General features: G+C 32.0%; 1 protein-coding gene across 4 annotated transcripts in view; it reads right to left on the bottom strand.

Moving 5' to 3' along the window:
* LOC111003753 (potassium voltage-gated channel protein Shab) overlaps positions 1-19,288 on the bottom strand; it is a 37,564-nt gene extending 18,276 nt beyond the window's left edge. For 3 of the 4 annotated variants that reach the window (XM_022274426.2, XM_022274428.2, XM_022274429.2), the window contains exon 1: positions 19,000-19,282. The gene's annotated coding sequence lies outside the window, so the exon portion shown is untranslated. Of the gene's footprint in view, positions 1-18,999 lie in introns of all 4 variants that reach the window. The other variant, XM_022274430.2, reaches the window with a different exon arrangement.
* Positions 19,289-21,855: the final 2,567 nt, after the last annotated feature.

Below are 21,855 nucleotides of genomic sequence, written 5' to 3'. Positions count from 1 at the left end.
TCGACGGATTGTAATACCCATCTGTCAATACAAGCTATCCAAGGTAGGTCGGATCGGTGTATGTGGATAGACCTTTGTATGAAAATGACAGTTCAACTGTGCCAATATCCTATCTTAAGATTTTTTCTTACACCAGTTTTTTTAAATTATTAAAAAGCTATTTGATATGTTTTAAACACAGTTTAATATATATATTCAGTATTTTAATATTAATTGTACGGTTTTATTTACTTTATTTTGTTTATATTCATTGTCAAATATGAGAGTAAAGAGCGAAGTAATTGCATTCGGTAATTGTAGTTGGCAAAAATGGATAGTCTTCGAAGGGTTTGGTTATTGGGATGCAGATAGGAGATCGATCGAATGTCACGTTCTGATTGTGATCTTTAAGTTTCATAACTATCTTTCATTTATCTATCTTATCTTGTACTACATATATAGATAGATAAAGCCGGATTACTTACATACTAATAATGCCTTTTCAATGTTGTACCACTTTGCAAATAAATAAACGTTTCAAAAGTCAGACTTTAAAAACAATCGATTCGGACAACCAATTACTTTTGGAGCGGTTTGATACCTTGGCGTCGCATAGGGAGTGGATTTGCATCTTTTACCGCGAAGTAGTTTAGATCACCATCATCGGATGTCGAGGCAGAATACGAAATTCCATCTGTCGACGTCCAATTTTTATTACCGCGCACCACTACTATGTAAAACGCACCAAAGTATTTCTAAGTCAATTCGATTTAGGGCCCAACAAAAAAGCATTCCAGTAACTAAAAAGTTGGCAACGCGAGACCTCTAGTAATGGCGGTAGATATGACGGTGTCAATTAACATCACACCACCAACTCGCGTCCCGTTCTCAAAGGCACGTTCAAAGTAATTTTGTTAATTAACTTTATGTGTCTCGGAGCTAAGCAATTTGGGTTCATCAACACTAACCCTCAACGCATAAATCAACTTGCGACAGGTAAATAGCAAAAGACTGGGTGCAAATCGTCATGCGTGACAAGTAGCGTGACGTGTCGTCCACATTTAGAGTGTTCTTGGCATGTCTCCCGGGATCTCCCATTTTCTTAACACTCGCTGTGTTCATTTTCATAATCGCTGTAAATAATAGATTTTAATGAACAGCTTTAATGAGCGACGATTTTCGTATTAGATCTTGTTTATCTGATGTGATGTAAGAACCTACAAATTGTGCCTGGAATAAATTTTTCTATTTATGTGCGATAACTTATTATTGCTTGTTTGTGGTAAGTAGATTTTTAATGACATGTGTTAATAGAAACTCTTTAGTAAATTTAAAAAAAGGAAAAAAACAGAAATTTCATTATCAGGCGTAGAGGTAGAATACGAAATTTCACACGTATCAGAACGACCTCCGTCGTTACTCATTAGCAACGGAACGTTTTTAAGACAATCTTTGCAGCGCACCACTACTATGTGGCCATCGCGGCCCACTTAAATATTTCAAAACCAATTCGACTTAGAAGAAAGAGAGCAATTGAGACTCGAGCCTCTAGTATTGCGACAAAGTGTATTGTACATGGGCAACTTACAGTTTCCAGCCCGTTTATCCCTGTTCTAGAACAAAAAATCTATAGCTATAATATATAGACTGATGAAGGGGTGTAGTACCATAATGTAATACAATAATATAAATTTAAAATTATTCTTGTCTCATAAAAAAATTACACTATTACTTGCATATCTTAAGTTTCTCTGCGGGATATTTTCACGTGAAACTATTCTATCAAACGATTAACGAGATTCCATTTGCGGCTTTTAATTTGTTAAAATAGATTTTAATTAAAAATGTTCTTACTTAAAAGAGCAATGCAGGCCTAGACGCTTTAGAACCATCACGTCTATAAGATTCGTTCGAACGATGAAGGAAACATCGTTGGGAAACCGACGTGTCTATTGATTTTACTTAAAAAACGTAAAAAATGAGACTGACCACAAACAAATTGCCAATTATAAAGAATAGGTTAATAGTGTATTATCTAATACCACTGCGTGTTATAAAGGAATTTAATTATACAAAGTGATTTTTAATTACCTTATCCTATCACTTTTATATCAAATGCATTTCCGCTTTTGTAATATCAAGGCATAACATCGTCCATATATAAAGTGTGACAATACTGCCATTGTGTGAACCAGATCATTGTCTCAACTGTACTTTTCATTGTTTATCACTAAGCATATTTTAGATGGAAACCGAAGCACAGAACTACATAAAGAACGTTTAAAGTTGATACAATTTATGTTTTACATAAATTTAAGCCTTAATTAATTATTTAGATGAGCTAATCGTTGCATCCGCATGTAGGATAATAATCTTTGGTACGTCCTAGAGTTCTGAAATTCCTAGATTTATTAACCTACTATTTTATATCAATTTAACATTAACACGCGGATATTATTGCTTAAATAAATACGTATTTATATGTTATAAGCTATATCTATAATATTAAAAATTATAATTGTTATTTCGCAATTTGAACAAAATTATTTAAATAAGCCGTTCACAATCTAGAATTTTTTATTAACATTTCTAATGCTTATTTAAATTTAAATGATTCTAAAAACATTACTTTTTAATGGAACGCAAGCATATTTACAATATTTATATAATTATAATAAACCCTGAGACTAATTATCGTCGGACACGTTATGATTAGGTACTTAATTTATTTGTATATAAGAAAACGCCGAGAACTTGAAAAACCATCGAATAGCCTTTATGTGTGGGCTAAGTGAAGCGCAATCAATAAACTTTCTCTTATAGGCAACTTGTAGGAATATTAAAAAATATTCATCTAACTTTATACCATAAACGTAAATAAAATAATTAAAATCTAAGCTTCCATATACTGCCAAAGCAAGGGCGTAATGATGGCGAGGGAAATCAAGAAACTCCACCACTTGTTTTAATCGCAAACAGAAAATTAAAACGCATAAAACTCAATGTTTAGAACACGGAAACTTCGTATAAAATATAAGGGCAGACTCGTTCGGAAATTAAAATAACATAAAATATCAAGGAACTACACTAACGTAGGTCAAGATGAGTATTTTCATCCTCGCCTTGATACAGGGCTCCGGACATCGTGTCAGCTAATAATAACTCTTTCGTCAACCATACAAATAGACGCGTGTAAATTAAAAATATATTTGAAATCCTTCAAGAAGTCAGTCAGCGACAGTTTACACACAAACTATTATTACTGAAGCAGCAAGATACATCAATGGTAAACCTTGCGTATGATATCTTGTGTTCAAATAAAAATTATAAAATATACATTTCATTTATATTTGCACAATAACATGCCATGCACCCAATAAATTTAATCCAATGAATAGTTACGTCTATTCAATATTTTTATTACATCATTCTATTTTAGTATGTATAAGACCTGAATTCATTAATTTATATCTTTCTTATGAACATAACTCATTGCGCATTATTCTCTTTGACCCCGCGTAAGCATACACATTAAGAAGGGGAACGTTATATATAATAACATATGAATAAATGACCAAAATAAGACTTGGCTGAAAGGCCTCGTTACCAGGCCATAAAATTATTTAAAAAAATCATACACAATACATCAATAATCTTATCAGAAAGCTGTTGCTTGCACAAAAGACAAATGAATAGACTCTGTGGTTGAACAAAGAGTTTATATAGAAATATACAGACAATTTACAGCATGTAGTAAATAATGAAACATGATTACTACATTTATGAATAGAATGACCAGATGTTACGTTATGGTTTCCTCAAGCTTATTACGTAGTTCGTTTAGTGCTATCTAATTTAAAATATTTTGTAAATATATTTTAAGAGCTATAAGGCAAATTTTAGATGGATATGGAAAATAAATTAATACGTAAAACTTTTTTTGTCGATTTTTTTGCCATAACAGAGAAGCAAATATATATAAAAAGCCAAAAATTAGATCAATGGAAGCTTAATATAGCGAAGTTTGCGAGTTCATACGATGTCTTATGTCTCTATATTTAAAAATATACTTTCCCTTTAATTCAGTCTCGTTTTTACATATCGTAAATACATTTAAACAGAATGTAATTCGTAATAAAAATGCAACTGAGCCTCAAAGGATTTTATTTATAATCAATAGGATTGTAATAAAAGCAATGATCCTAATATATTTATTTAAATTATAGCGAACATCTAGTCCAAGACATTGACCTATCTGTGCGGTTAATACGTTCTACAAATATAATCAAAGTATGTGCGCCCGCGCAGCTGCGCGACGATTCATTTGTACATCGATACGACGCTTTCTAGTAATTAGCAATTTTGTAAGTGTAAGACTGTTTGTTCTTCTCAAATCGTTTTGTACAGAGGCTCTCTCCAGTAAGCCCCATCCAAATGTACTGGAGACACACCAGATATTAAGACACCTATGGACACCCACAAGGGCGAAGGCTCACTAGTGCGTTGCCGGCCTTTTAGTAATTGGTACTCTGCATTTAATTATCATTATATTATATAATAAAACATTAATTAACTTTTAAAGAAAAACACTTTTTTACGGATTATAGTTATGTATTATTGTATTTAAACTTATAATTATTTAGACATAATTTTAAATTTAAACCGACGTTTCGCGTGCTTTACAGCGTGCGTGGTCACGGTGACTGAAGACAAAGGTGTTAAATGTCAAAAAGTATTACAACTGTAGAAAATGTTGTGTTATCTGTATTTATTTCCCCGGAGTTGGTATCGACTAAAAGATGTAGGGTTTTTCCAGAAATTGCTCACGGTGTCCTCCATTTTCGCGGATTGATTTTGCGTGAGCAACTCACTATCAAACTTTACCTGGAATTTTCTTTTTGTTATGAAAATTTGAAAATTGTGCCTATTTAAAGAAAAACACTTTTTAACGGATTATAGTTATGTATTATTGTATTTAAACTTATAATTATTTGTACATAATTTTAAATTTAAACCGACGTTTCAAATTATGTACAAATAATTATAAGTTTAAATACAATAATACATAACTATAATCCGTTAAAAAGTGTTTTTCTTTAAATGTGTAAAAGTTATGTTAATAAAAGACAATAATTGTGCCTATGTCTACTAACTTAAGACAAAAGATTTTTAAAGTCGATAAGTCTCTGATTTAGTAGAATTAATCGATAATACAAAGAGTTAAGTCTATTGAATTAAAAGGCATATCAGTTTTGGTCAATATACCAAAATGTGTCAAATATCTGTCATTATGAGAGTTCGATCGAAGTGGCGATCCGTTTTGCAGTAGTGACGTAAGACTCAAGTGTCGGAATGACGTCACTGGATCAGAATGTAAAAGCGAGCAAAAGTTGACCCAATTTGTTTAAAAAATGTCTAAAAGCTTCTCGCTCTTGATATTTGGTGGCATTTTAAGCTTGCCGCTTTAGGGTTATTGAAACCTCTTTTTATTAAAATGGGTAAGTAGTAATTTTTACTAATTATATCATCACCTAAAAAACTTTTTTGAAGTAAAACTTCTTTTGATGCGTTATAGAAAAATTATGAGAGTTATTTTTTACAATGCGCACGCACACCGTCACAAAAAACCGACACCCTAGTCAACATTTTAGTTTTTACTAATTTAGTGTCGTTTTGTCAATGATTTAAATTATTTTTTCAATGATCTCAGTACGCCAAACAAGAATAACTTCTAACGCGTGTCCATACGGTTTTGATGTAAGTTAGCTACTTACAAAAATAGTATAATTGGGCCGTATCATTGTTTTCGGATGCAAAGAACAAGATAAAATTCTGCTAAAATGAAAGCCTAAATTATAAGTCTCTATATGCCTTGCAATTAGGTAACTTCTAAATATAACATTTTTTATGATTCCTGTACCAATGTATCAGTGTACCAACCGTTGGCAAGCTTTTATAAATAAATAAATACACTTATGGCAAAATGATTTATATTCTTAAGATATATGTACTTGTACACAGATGTAAAATCTGTATAATTCTAAATACATAAGTTCTAAGCTATATATGAAAATGATTTACATTTTATAACACTATAAATTACTTAATTTTATATCATCCGGCATCTTGAGAATCTCCGCCGCAGAATATTAAAATTGTATACAACAAGATCACTAGTTAATTATTAAAATTTATTATTATATTTTTGATATTTGAAAATAGATTAGTAATTTTATAGTCTACCATTTCCTGTTTTTGAAGAGTCTAGAGAATAATAGTACGATTAAGATAATAAATAAACTGTTTACTTCGTTTTCGTAGTATCAATCAAAACTCTGTGATATTTTTATATTTCACATAATTTTTAACAATATATTCCTGACATAAGATTTATATAAAATAAATCACTGGTGCCTTTCATCACCACCTATTTCCACCTCAGATTCTGTCAATATAATAGGCAAGTAGGTGATCAGTCTCCTGTGTATCACACACGCCGTCGACCTTTTGGGTCTAATCAATCCGATTTCCTCACGATGTTTTCCTCCATTGGAGCGAATGTTAAATGCGCACTAATGGCCTAGTGGCCTTAGCGTGCGACTCTCATCTCTGAGGTCGTAGATTCGATCCCCTGCTATGCACCAATGGACTTTATTTGTACGTATACGTACGTACGTATACACATTTATACATATAAATATTTTATTTATCAATAAACCTAGTAGGCGATTTTGTTCAAAATTTTTGGAAAACTCAAATATATTTAGAATTATCATGATTGGCTTGCATCAGAGAAGCTTTACAACGTACAATGTACCGGTAAACGTTGCTTTTTGTCACTACGCAACGCTCATAAAGTGCCCGATTTAATGACTATCAATAATGGTTGAATTTACGGGCCATTCTGCCAATTTACGATGCATTGCCGAGCAGCCAATCCGATCATGAACAAGAGATGATACACAGTTTTTTAACCTGCAAAATTTTAACAATGTATAACGATATTTGTGTAGCTGATTACAAACTATGATTTTTTTCTCTCAATTGTAGAATTGTACCATAATTATCATTTTTTATTATGAATCAGAAGGAAAGAAACTTAAGTTAATATTCAGTCATAAACAAGTAGGATTTGACTTACGTAAGTATAAGTTATTCTTTCCAAATGTTGAATCGGCCTAGTTATGATAAAAGTTACTGTTTTCTGATCACACAGAAGTTGACAGGTCACGGTGGATTCTCGTCTTATCTTTACAGATTTAGCATTAAACAATATGTATCCTTGTATCAATATAGCTGAAGTGACGGTATTATATGTCTTGACTGTCCAATGTTTAATTCTGAACAAATTATACTGGTTGACTTGAAAGATATATTTTTAAGGGAGCTAGAGACACTTTTCTAAATGTTTTTCTAAATGATAATATTTGTAACTTTATATTTACGACAAAATAGTCGGCTTTTCTCCGACTAGAGAGAAAATATATTTAAAAAAAAATAACTCAGTTACAAACATATTAAATTTAAATAGTCATTATTATTTTGTAGATCAAAACTAACAACATTTAATATAAATGATTCTCGCGCTGGACTTGTCTGGACTGGTCTAAAATTACTCTAATTAAAAAAAATTAATACCATAGACTTCCGTGATGTACAATTACATTATTAAAGATTGTATATTTTGAATAAAAAACAATTGAACAGCCCGCTAACCATGGTGAGGAAATAGTCCCACCAAAAGGAATCTTGGCCGTCGTCATAACAATTTATTAGCTAATGAAAAAATGTAAACATTATTCCCAATTTGATTTATTAAGTATTCCTTGTCATGTTTACGCATTCTGAAGCTCATTCAAAAATGTTTATTCACTGTCGACAAGCTCAGATGGCGGTTATATGAGGTAAATGCTTCGAACCCAGTTTTACGGAATGTCTTTGTTCACGTCGACCTAAAATAAACTGAATAAGGAACTTACTGGTTGATTTTATTTGAATATAAAACATTTGTTTAAGAATACATGGCTTGGGGTTGTAACTGATTCGAGTTTACCATGGCAACAACCTGCGCACGGATTTGGAAATTGTGTGAGGGGAAAGTTCGCGCATGTAAACGCGACTTTTATAAAACTATTCGTTGGGACATAAAGATTTTTCAATTTCGTTTGCTATAGATAATACTTTTCATCAGAGAACTAGACCTAACCTATACATACCCACTGTCTAACAACGAAATTGTAATATTATAAAAAAATATGTATGTACATTGTCTACAGATTACCAGACTACATACTTTCTCATGTAATAGCTTACACGTATCGGTATAGAACGTAAAAGAGAACTGAACAAAAAAAATCATTATCTAAATATTTTCATGTTATAAATCTAACGAACATTGGAAGAAATGTTTTTTGTTGCCAGTTGTTTATAAGCACTTCAATCTCATTTCTATATTTATATCCATCATTCAATACGCATTTTTAAACTTCTAGTGGTCTCCGATTTATCGCTTGTGATTCGCTGAATCATTCAGCTAAAATAAAATTATATTCAGAGAGTATTTTAAGTATTCGATACGACACTGGAATTCCGATGACCTGTAATCATATTAAATATACATTACAATACTGCGTTTGGTTTAATATATAGAATTGACGCTAAAACCATTTTAATATGACAACATTGGCAATTGTTTCTTATATAGCTATGTCATAAAATCTTCAAAAAAAAGCAAACTTTTCTTGACTCAGTCTCGCGCGTACTACGATTTGCGTCAAACGTCAAGTTGTGTTAATAATGTAAAAAATGTGTGTTGTTTTTTTAATTCTATCTGCTGTCATTTGACAACGCAGCGCTACCGTTGTGGCAGATTTGGTCCTCAATACTCCTTATTGTATAATTATCGCTATTAAAATAGAACGTCTAATATAATTTAAATCTATGACATAACAATATACAGCAGCCGTTTTATTGTAGATACTTAATTATAGAGGTCACAGACTCTCTTTAAAACGAGCCTATTCGCAAAAAAATTTTTACGTCCCTTAAAAATAATATGGGTTGAGCTGAATTCACATTGTAGTACTAGAAGATTTTAAAATGAAAAATACATTGCATATACAAAACTGACATTAATTAGTTACAATGATTCACATGATAATTATGATGTTCATAACAATAAAAGCCGAAAATACGTTCTAGTTGTCCGTTGCAGCGATAAATTTTCATTTACGACTTTGTACTATCCCGCAGAATATACATAGCACTGAAATATATATGTGTTCACTTGCAAATATTTACGATCCCGTCTAAAGTTCAAAAGCAGAAATCAATTTTGTTTACGTCTTGTACGTGACATATCTTAGACTATATTCTGAATTGTTTCTTTATTAATTTCGTGACATTCGATTGCTTTGCAACCTTCTTATCATGGTCCACAGATCTGCATGTATTTGATATTTTTATGATTGATATGATCTATGATTCGAAATATACTTGCTAAGGCACTTGATACTTGATTAAATATGAAATAAATAAGTAATTTGCAAATAGGAATTTCTTAATTTTTTATATTATGCACTTTGTTAAACATATTGTATTAAATATTAGAGTACAGTGTAGATGTACTTAGATTACTGTTAAGAGTTTAATTGATAACGTATGCACATCTAAGTGTTGTAATTATACACAAAAATGTGCTTTGACTAATAAAAACTTAAAATAATGAACTTCTTTAGTAAAAATCAATCTCTTTACATTATGCGGTGATATTAGTTGTTTATACTACGTATTTGCGTGTTGTTCTCACGAGTATGTAGGTGCGTGCTCCTATTTCACCATGCCTCCTGCTGATAGAGGACAAATCTTTGTTTTTAATTCATTTTATTATTCTTTATTACTCAAGATTTCATATGGAACATGGTGTAATAGTTGCAGCTCCTTACAAATATTGTGTAAAAAAAACTTGGCGATTAAAAAGAGTGGCGGAGAGTTTATTGCCAGTTCTTCTCTTCCGTTCTACGCCCTTGATTTGAGAACTGGAGAAAAATGTAAAATTAGAATAATTTAACGTATACATATTTCTTTTTTTGACGATCATAAATGTACATTATGTTACCTATAGGAATAAAAGATTTTTTGATTGATTGATTTGATTATCTTTAATACTTTTTTACATTGAATTATTAGTCAGTGCTTTGACCCTGTATCACTAGCCTGATTGAGTCACATTACTCCGTACAATTACGAGTCTGTGAGACCTTCAGTTATAATAAATAGCGAGGTCGGATCATAATCTACCAGATTAAATCCCTAGTCTACATATATTTTTAACTATGACAATTTTTTATGTCCCTGGAACTTGTTAGCACAAAAAGAATTCGTAAAATCGCCATATTTTTGTTAACCTCCAGTAAATACATCGGAAGAACACAATCTCGAGGGCCTGACGACATCATAAAGGTTTCTGTGGAGAAGTTGAAGCAAGCAGGAACAGATCCAGAAAGTGACAGTTTAGGCCCGCTACCCGAATGGGATAAATGCTTTGTTATTTTTTTTTATGGAATCTCGCTGTTGGCCTTGAGGACAGCTCAAGCACGGACTGTTAAGGTGGGTATTGTTACGTAACTAAATGGTATTTAAAATTATTACTCATAACAGAAACCGCGCGAAATATACACTGCAGCAAGGTTGGTGCAGTGGCTAGACCCAGTTGGCAAGCCTGACTGGCATCCCCCCAGACCATTGGCCGAGTATAGACTACACGTCACCTGTACGCTATTATTGACTAAGAAAGCGTAAACTTGGCGCTGCTGTAATGATGTTGCAATTGTAATTACTCTCACTAGGCTATTTTAAGTACTGATTAAATGGTCGTTGGAGGAAGTAAAAATATCTAGGTAGATCAACGACAACGACCTATATATTTTGGTCATATCAATACGGTGTGCAAAATAGATTGTTGTCCTTTTCTGATAAGAGGCATTAAAAATACTCTTCCTTCACTTTACCTTAGCCTGTTAATTATTTTTAATATATACATATTAGGATATATCTGAAGCCCTATCATTTTGTCATATCAAATTATGTAAATGTTTTTTACGTTTCCTGAACTAGTTATACTATATTAACAATATAAGATATGGTAGTTTCATTTATCTTATGAGCGATTTTAATTTTTACTATGACTAAAACCAATAAATAAGGAAAAGCATTTTCTGCAAAGAAATGTTGCGCTCAGGCATTTCCTCTTTGAATTATTAGATAAATAATAATATTACATGCACACAGATACATTATGAACTGTTGGTTGACAATACATTAACACAATTAATATAAAATAATAATAAATAAAAAAAATACTTTGTTTGACTCCAAAACAATACCTTCTGTAAACATACACTAGGCAACGATTCCTTGAGATCCAAAATCAATTTTGGTTAAGCTTATATATAAGTAAATAGTATACTTATATATATATACTTCTATCACCAGCGATTAAGCTAGGCCTAGCCTGTATAACGCTTGATCCTTCCAGTGTCATTAAGCCATTGTTATTTGTCATCAGATGTTTTTTTTTCATTTGTATTGTTCATTAAACTCAATGAAAAAAAAGTCTTTAGTTTTTTGATGAAGATATATTTTATTTTATATATATTCACCGCTCCTATTACACCATGCCTCCTGCTGATAGAAGACAAAACTTTGTTTTTAATTTAATTTATTATTCTTTATTACTCAAGATGTCATATGGAACATGGTGTATGAACATGGTTGCAGCTTTACAAACATTGTGTAAGAAAAAATTGGCGATTTAAAATAGTGGCGGAGAGTTTACTGTCATTTCTTCTCTTCCGTTCTACGCCCTTGATTTGAGAACTGGCAGTAAATTTAAAATTAGATTCATTTAATTTTTTTTTGACGTTCATAAGTGTACATTATGTTACCTATATGAATAAATGATTTTTGACTTTATCTCTTTTCTCCGGTTTTGAAGGTACACATTCCATTTATTGTACAAGGTCAATAGTATCAAAATTCATAATTCTTTTTAATATAAAATTCGAATCGAAGTGCAAACTGCAGCAAAAAGATTCCGTTTAACATCAGAGTGACAGCGCCGCTGGCACTCCGCCAAGCACCTCACTTCCGACGCTACTCGCATTTTACGCTTAAGTTTTCTGAAGCTCATAATAGCCATTTTCATTGTCGTTACGGAAATTCAATTGTTTAGGGAGTGTGTCGTGGAAATTTTTCTTAATTAGCTATTTGTTTAAATAATATAGAATTGTAATTGTTTCGTTGGAGGGCTGACTATTTACTACATACACACAAATACGTTTATATATTTCGAGCATTAAAAACATTGACCCATATTACACAATAAAAAGATACATTTTAATAATGAGACAAATACTTGAAATATTTGTTTCTTACAGAACTAATTAAAATCTATGGAACTTTCAGTTTTGTTTATATTTTCCATGAATTTATTTAAAGCTCAGTTTCGAATGCACTAATTAAAAACTTCATACCTTGTAATATCCAAAGGTTTATAAATAGAAAAGGAGAGTCGTTATGCTCTGAATAAAATAAATAAAAGTCCCTCGTTAACGAGGGACGAGCCGGTAGGTTGAGAGGAAAAACGTAAGTTGAAACAGTAAGGCCTTAGCAAGTGGGTCAGGGCTGACTTAGATAAAATGCAAGTTTCGATGTCCCTGAGATGTATTGGCATTACCGCATTGGATCAAAGCTAAAGTTGGAATTAAGTGTACTAAATCGAACATTGAATCGCTCCCAAATTGGCATGCTTGTTCCAATTTTAAAATTGGCTTACATTTCCAAATTTTAAATAAGTTTGATAAATCACAACCGCCTCTGTGCCACAGACATTGGACATCGAGCTCAAACCATAGACATTTAAAAAAAGAAACATATTGTATTATCTATTGTTTAAATAAGTAAAATATACATTTTATAATTTATATTAGTCTGCATTCGCCATTGGTTATATAACTTATCATTGCGTCCAGTTATCGTGTATCAGCTTAATAGTGTGATAAGTAAATAAGCAGATATAATGTCTAGTTAACGTTATATGAAGTGGTTACGAAGAGTCATTAAATACTTGTGTTCGTGGTATTACGTCATTAGAAGATAAGGGATGATAACAATGCCATAACGAATGGTGCTTTAAAGATGGTCCATGTAACGAGTAGTAGTAAATAAAATAGCATTTTTTATCCAAAATACAAGTCATAATTAAGTATAAGGATTATTATCAATGAATTAAATATCCTTTTTCCGTATTTGATGCCGCTTTTTAATGCCCCATTATTCAGGGAGACATACAATGATACAGTGAGGTCTTAGATAAATTGATCATTGTAAGTATAGTCATATAGCAAACGCATCACGGGTCACAGACCAGTAGAACTTTACCAAAAACCATACTTCTTCAAATATAACAAGTACACGAAATAGCGAATAGGGGTGATGTGATTTTTTCCCAGAAATTTGTGTCAAAGTTAACCTCCGTGATCTGCACTTGATCTAAGACTTCATCAATTCTCAAGCGCATACTCTTGTGATCTTTACATAGATATAATTCTTCTAAAACATCACGAGTAGTAGAAGCCAACACACAAAGCTATAATTCAACGTTATTATAAGCACAGTTTACATTACTGACATCACGATCGTAATATTCGTAACAAATCTCTGAAATGTTATGAAATGTTTGAATTGAAGCAGAAGAGATGCTCAGTGTAATAAAAATACGATTAGTGAACGACACGACGGGCATTAAACTCTTAACTTAGTTAAAACTTTTTAGAATTTTTATATGAGATGTGTCAAGGTGGTATTAAGCAAGCATTTGTTTATTTTGACAGCCTTTTTTTGTTTTTGGTACTCCAAACAGTAATAGCCATCTCAGAGCTTTTTGAGCTTTAAGTAGGCTTTTACCAGTTATTTTCTTATAGCTTACAGCTTTTAATTTAATTTTGCAAAATATCAAAGTTTGAAGACTAATTACAATAAGGCATAGGCGGACATTTCCATCAATTTATAGGACCCTAGCAACCAAACTATGGAATTGGATTTTTATTTGGAAGACAGAGGCTAAGTTAACAAAATGTTCATATGATTATAAGATTCTCTATTTTAATGGTTTTAAACGTACTGAATATATTACACAGCAAAATTCAATATGTCGATTTCAAAGATATTTTGTAGAAAACGTCGATCTGTCATTTTCACACTAATACGAGCCTAAAAGTACAGATCGGTCCTCCCATAGACGGTTCACAAAAACATATATTAAAAAGTAGTTTATGAGGAATGTATTGAAATATCAATCTCTAGTAGTAAAAATTTAATTGGTATCAAATATAAAGGGGCCGTTGGACGTCTTCAATTCATCGTTTACATAACAGTTGTAATAATGATATAACAGATGTAAAATAGAGAAAGGTTATTTTTGTAATTCAAAAATGATGGCGCTTCCGCGCGGAATGATAAAAAATATTTAACCTTGATATAATGCGTGAAGTAAACAATATGGAGTTGGCAAGTCATGTGGAATTCTAACGAGATTGGGCCATTCGGTGCTCGTAGTCGTGCGTTTGATGAAGCTATTTACAGCTGTAATTAAACCACGAAAACTGCTTGGTGATTTTGACAATTGACACCTCATAACGATAGAATAAACTTAATTAAAGAAACTATTGCGGCACACACAGATATAATTATATTTTTGTTATATTATAATGTTTGGAATGTCTTAAGATTCATATATTTTTGGTTACTTTGAAAAAATAGTTTTTTCTTATTCACATGAACAGAGTCATGTAGGGCACATAAATCCAGAAGATTTCCAGAATACACAGGAGAATTTTAAAATTAGCAGTAATATTCTTATACAGAAGGCGACAGCAGGAAAGATATTAAAAAATTATATCCGGTCAAGATGCTGATTTCATAGAATGATTTAATATAAATATGCCCATCAAGATGCCTTTATTTTTCAAGGAGATTCTATTTTTATTATTATTTTAAAATGTTCGTGTCTAATATATGTAAATTGGGATCTTTTATGCTATTTATAATGTTTAATTTATTTATTAGTTAATATGTCTTAACACAGATAAACATCAAAATCTAAACGGGATCACAGATTATAAATAAAGAAAGATTAAAATAGAATGCAAACTATTTTAAAATAGACCTTCTAAATTCAAAACTAGTCAAATTATTCGTTCGCAAATTAACCTGTCCGTAAAACATTTTATGACAGCGTTATTTCAATGTTAGCTAATAAAGTTTAAGAAAAATAGACATCAACGTGTAATATAAACATTGTTAGCGTGTTTTGTTAGGTGAGGGCGCTATTGAAAGGTTTATAATTATACTTTGATACTGGTTAAAGTATATCTATATTTATAATATGTATTCTTAAAGATATTTCAGATAAATTCGCAATCGAGTATAGACATCATTACATAAGTAATACATAGAAATTATAACTTACGAATGGATATAACGACTCATATTTTTTAAAGTGAAAGTTATATATGGGTTTCACGGGAACTCTTTCATTTAAAATATTATAATTAATTTTAAAGCGCATGTGAAGGATAGCCAAATGATTTGCCCCTAATATCTGGACCATATTCAAGTAAGTCCCTGAAGATCTAAATCAATCTTCGCTTTCTCACTCTCTCTCATTCGGTCCCAATCGCTCTCTCCCTTTTCTTTGACAAAAACGCTGCACATTTTCGTGAAGCCATAAAAATTTTACCCTCATCCGCCTAAAGAAGAGTCACTTTAAAAATAATTTCTCAAGTATTGTTATCCTGACTCACTTACATAAAATCTACTCTTTTATGTCGATCATATAAGACATGACAGTCTTAAAGCTCATTATAGCGAAGAAAATCTGAGCAGGAAGGATATATTTATATGATTTGTAAGTAAAATAATTTTACATACCGGCTTTGAAGTAAACCATAACATACGTAAAGTACTTCACTGGCCAGTATACAAAGGAACCAGCTTCCGGTATTTAAGCAAAATATTTATGAACTGGAGTAATTTGAACGAAGGCATATTTAAATAAATTATTTTAAAAAAATGGAATGTCAATTTAAATATAACCTATATTCAATAGTCATAAGCTTCTATACATTTTGGGGTTATGAAGCTGGAATAATAAAATAGCTAAAATAAATAATGTAATCTATATTACGGAGAAGGGTTGTAATCTATATTTGGTTCCTAGCCTTTTTTTAGCCTAGTGTATTTTCTTAAAAAAACGTAACATACAACTAGGACGTGCTGATTTTGTATGTCTATTGTTTCTATAACATTTTCTTATTTTTTATTGGTGTAAAGGAATTTGATAGGATTTTTTATGTAATAGGAGGCCCGATGTTAAATTATACGGCCCCACATTGCTCGAAGGCTCACAAGGGCATTGCCAGCCTTTGAAGAATTGGTACGCCCTTTTCTTGAAGGTTTTTTGGTTCGAATTCATAAAATAATTTTGTTTCAAATATTGCGTACTTTTTATTTAGAAATTCATGTTATATCTTTATAGACAATACTTTTATTATCTGTAGGAAGATCATAATATTTTTTGAAAATAGAATTATTATCGCTTTTTGAAAAAAAATACAACCTGTTACCTGCCTGTTGCCAGTTAAATCGCGCCCTAGCTGGGAACGCTCTTTTGTTCTAGCCGCGGGCCACGCGATCGATATCTACCTTTAGAGACAAATGTCATCGTATACGAGTATAATTGTTAATTGATAACATTAACGTTTTTTGCTGATTAATAAAACTAATCCCATTAATCGTATCCTTAATACAGTTTCTGAAACAAATTGTAGATTTTGTATATAAAGTGTATTGGTTGCGTTGCCACCAACAGTCGTATCTTCTAATAGAAAATCTACGACTCGATTTAATAGCATATGACTGATTGATATAAATTGTAGATCTTTATAGTGTTATCAACATATATGTAACATATTGGAACTCGATGCAATTTGTAGTGATTTCATTTTTTACTAACGTATCATTACTTAAACAATTAATGAAGAATAAATTAATATATAAATCCAAAGACAGAATATATATATAAACAATTTCGTAAAATGAATTGATTTGTGTGAAATGAAATGAGTTAACAATTTAATTGATCATGTCGCAGGTTTTAAAAATTTTCAACTAATTCAGGTTTCATACTAAGTAATAAATTATTAAACCTAAAATGAGTCAAATCTTTTGTTTGATCGTCACGAAACCACGCAATAATATCGAGGGTTGCAACCCCTTTTTTTAACCTACCCTCACGGTTTCTACCACGCATTTTACTATTAGCTTTCTTTAAGTTAATATTTTAAATTTTTTATGGCCAGTATGTGTAACTTGTATTAAAACTATAGTTCCCGAGTTACCAACTTTAATATGTAACATTAATAAATGATTTTTACATGAATTAGTATAGGTTACAATGAAATGGGGCAGACATAAAACTCTCTCTGCCATTACGGAGCTCTCTTCTCTTTCCTCTTCAATATTCTATCTTATTAATAGCCTGCATTTAAACTGACCTGCGCTATGGTTCAACGATTACCGATTATTAGTTTAAAATTTATTATCTTATTACTTTGTGATTTAATATAATTTAAATTGTTGTGCATATATTGACTTGAAAATAGTCAATTAAATCGATACGTTCGACATAAAGTGAACTTTATGGATCAAAATAATAGACCTAGAGGTCTTTCCTGTATTCTTCGTTGTATGCATTCTTTCTTTTCATTCATTCTTGGCTTTTAGTTCTACATTGGTAGTTTTATAAGATGTCGTTTATTAGAAGTCAATGATCGCCACATACTATTTTTTCACTTAATATCCTAATTCCTAATATATATTAAAATACCTACATTTAAAGTAATAAAAAAATAATCAAACATAATTACGTTCTATATAAAAATAGGTAATCGTATAAACTTTATTAAACCTAAATAGTACCTAATGCTCAAATATATAGACGTAATTGATGTTAATGCCATAATTGATAACTTTAGTAATAGTAGATTGGTTATAAAAAAAACTCGACACAGTTATGAAACAAAAGAAATCATTGCCACACAAAGATAAAAGCTGTGCATAAAAATGTCACATAGCCAATTACACCGATCCATACCGTAATAAATTATCTTTTAACATTAATATAACGTAATATATTTCCTCACATTTTTTAATCGCAAACTGAAGAGTTCCCAAGACTAAAAGTATGTTTTCGAACTTCACTAACACTTACGTTCTTAAACTTTTTAAGTATCATAGAGACGCTTCACGACTAAGACAAAGAAAGCTCTTCACATAAGATCCAATATGCATAACCTTTTGAATAAATTGTTTCAAATATAACCAATATTATGCACGATGGCTTTTATTAACCACTCTGGCTTCTAGCATGTAATTCAGTATCGTATCAAGATGTAACTTGTATCATAACTGGATGAAGCGGTGGTATTTTAACAGTAGTATGGTTTTCTAATCCTATTGCGAATTTTAGCAGCTTACGTAGAATTTTAAAGTGGTATACGCAAGAACCCAGTTATATATTTAAAGCCGTTAGCAGCATATAAACAGATTCACTTTCTTATTTAATAGCTTTGAGCTTTAAACGACCACCGCTTTGGCTGTACTTGACAATCGAAAAATTGTATTGGAGATGGAATTCCATCGGTTTGATTTTGTATATGCTTTGTGTTGCCATGTAAAAAAAAATTGAAAATTTTTAATTGCTCGAGCATACCACACGTATTACCAAACCTTGTATTTTCGAGCTCTACGAAAATAGGTCACCAACTGTCATGCACTTACACAAATCGATGCAAAACTTTTTACCTAGTCCTGCATTTAATTTTGATAAATAAATAATAAGCACTTTTTCTGCATTTTCAGTGACTAATCCAATACTAAATGTGAATGAAAATTGTTTACCTCGTTGTGACCGTGGGTACACCAAGGATTCTATCGATTCTACCACATGTACCTTGAAGAACAGATGATCAGAACGTCCAGGTAATCTTGGTTAGGGCACTATACACTAGCACTATATTTATCAATGAATTGTTTGGTTTTAAGGATGTTCGAACGTTAGGGGGTCAGACCGCAATTCTTTTGTTTATTAAAGTTGTTTAAAGGGTCACGGGGTCCGATGGAAAAGGCCGGGAGCGCACGGGCGCTGGGTAGCGGTAAGGTTGCCGACTGCGCTGCTGTCGCTATTTGCGCCCGCTGCCGCCCACCGCTTGCCACCCGCCCCGCCGCCCGCCCAGAGCTTTCTCTGCGCAGCGCACGAAACAATCCTTACAGACGAAAGCTCCTATCAAGTGACATTAAACGGTGCATCCTAACAGGAAATTAGCGAATAACAATTTAATGTGTGAAAAATTAAATAAAGTATGTATAATAAAACTTAAAGTTAATAAATTTTATTTATTGATATTATAAAAAGGTTAAGCTTGTAAGGTTGTAGGGGTAATTTCTGGATGTACTGATTTTAAAATTATTTTCCCAATATAAAGCCACATTATCTGTATTCTTATTATATATTATTTGCAGCGATAGCCATATTTGCATAGTAAGTCGGAAAAATGTCGAATGAAAACATTTACTTTGCTCGCGATAAACTCAAAAATTTCTGCTCAAAATTGATTGCGGATTTACTGATATCTAGAATGCTTAATGAGAAATATATATTATTTTCAAGTCCTGATCGAACAGCAGATAAGCAGATAAGCGCCGGTAGATTATAAGTTAATAGTAAGTTTTTTGGACCAATTATTTGGTGCTTGCACTTGGTCTTCCAAAGTACGCAAAGAGACAGCCCAGAAGATCGGCCTTTTCCTTTGAAGTGTGGAAGTGAGTGGTGGAATGAGGGCTGACACATACCTGAAGGCCAGAGGCTGGGCAAGAGAGTCGAGCCAATTTCTCGGTTAATCGCCCGTTTCCCTAAAGTACCTGCATGCTTGGATATAAGTATAGACTGCTTTTGTAAGTTCACCAATAGTCGCATCATAAGAGGTCGTAGGTTATGCCCAGGCTTTCAAACATTTTAACTAAGATTGGGAATTTCCTCCGATCGGCACTGCAGAAAATGTAAATTATAATATGGTTTGAGTAATAATCAAAATCATTTGGAGAATTTATTTGTAATAAATTATTATACGTAAAATGGATCAGCACGTTTGTTAGAAGGTTTACTTTAACTGTAAGGCCTAAAGGAAAGGAGCTTAACCGGATAACCATTGACAACTAAAATCCTCATATTTATAAAATTTATTATTTATTTATTAATTTGTACGAAAATAATTTATTCCAAGTTTTCTAAACCATGATGTGCAGTGTGTAGAGGAAGAAATTAAAGTCTAAAAGGCGGATCATCTATCAGTATCACTACCGACTGGCCGGCCCGCAGACCCCTGTAGCTAAAAATTACTTTGTTAGTGCAATTCAGGGTATGACGTCATCGAAGTGATTGTAGCCGCGGATTGTAGGAAAGTCTATGACATAATGTAATGTAATATGATATAATAAATAACATGTTAACATACCTATGTTTCGGACTTGGAGCAATAAAGAAAAATGAACAGGCATCGTATAAGAAGAAATTACAGGTATCTAATATACAGTAATAGAACTCTTATTCTGAGAATTACTACACTAATTTGTAAGAAAATTTACGATACAGTATGTCAGCCACCACCAGTCACCTCTCCCAAGCCGGCTGGTCACCGTGGGGGAAAAAGACTATTTACCCTTCAAATCCCAAAATAATAAATAATTCTCTCAAAATAGTCAATCGCCAAAAAGACAATCAGCACCTGTATTTTGCAACAATTAATACACTCACTCTAAGAAAGGAAGAAAGCCTTACTGAGCTAATAATAGCAATTGAAAAAATTCACTGGTCCATTATATAGGCTTTAGCGAAGTTCAGAAGCTAGGAGAAGAAATAGAAGACCATGGTAAATTCGTATTCGTATTACTAGGGTAAAGACAAAAGTCATGTTAGTGGATTGGGCTGGACTCTGAATTCTGGTTCTGGCGAACTCACGGACTTTGAATTTGTTGACGATTTCTATATTTAGAGGGGATGTGACGGAAAAATGCGACCACAGATGGCTACAGTAGCATTGAGCAAACCAGAATATGGCAAAACAAAAATGTGTCGAATATTACCAAAAGCAGACTAGTCAGAACTTTGGTATTTTCCATATTTTATACGCATCAGAGTCCAGGTCAATTCCTACAGCAACCGAAAAAACATAGAGGCATTTGATAGGTGGCGTTGGACTACAAAATGTCTCTACTAACTAAAGATCACCACAATAACACCAAATTAAGATAATTATGGGTCTAAGGCATTGAGACAAGCTGAGGATACAGTGGTGTGGAGGTAGCAAGTCGACGTATCGGTTAGGGCTTTTCAAAACAGGCACGACCTGCAGTAATAAAGACTACGAAGAAGATGGCACAGTTGTTTCCTACACTTATGCCATCTTTACTTTTCATAGGGTACATGTCTAATGTTTTTCTTATATTTATATCAAATATTAATGATTGATAGAATAAATATCAACAGATATATTATTCAATAGTATTTCATACCTTTACATCTGGGCTTTTATTTATTGTTTTTCTCGTCGTTAGACTAAGATTTTTTTTTCTTTATATTTTTTACCTTAAACTTAACAACAAACAAAACTAAAATATACACGTTAATTGTTAGTCTCTTTCGTCAAAACAGATGTATTGTAACGATTCAAAATTTATAATGTGTATTCATGATTAATT

The sequence above is a fragment of the Pieris rapae genome, chromosome 13 (assembly GCF_905147795.1).
Source record: "Pieris rapae chromosome 13, ilPieRapa1.1, whole genome shotgun sequence".
Taxonomy (NCBI): domain Eukaryota; kingdom Metazoa; phylum Arthropoda; class Insecta; order Lepidoptera; family Pieridae; genus Pieris; species Pieris rapae.
This window is presented reverse-complemented; position numbering and strand designations above follow the sequence as displayed.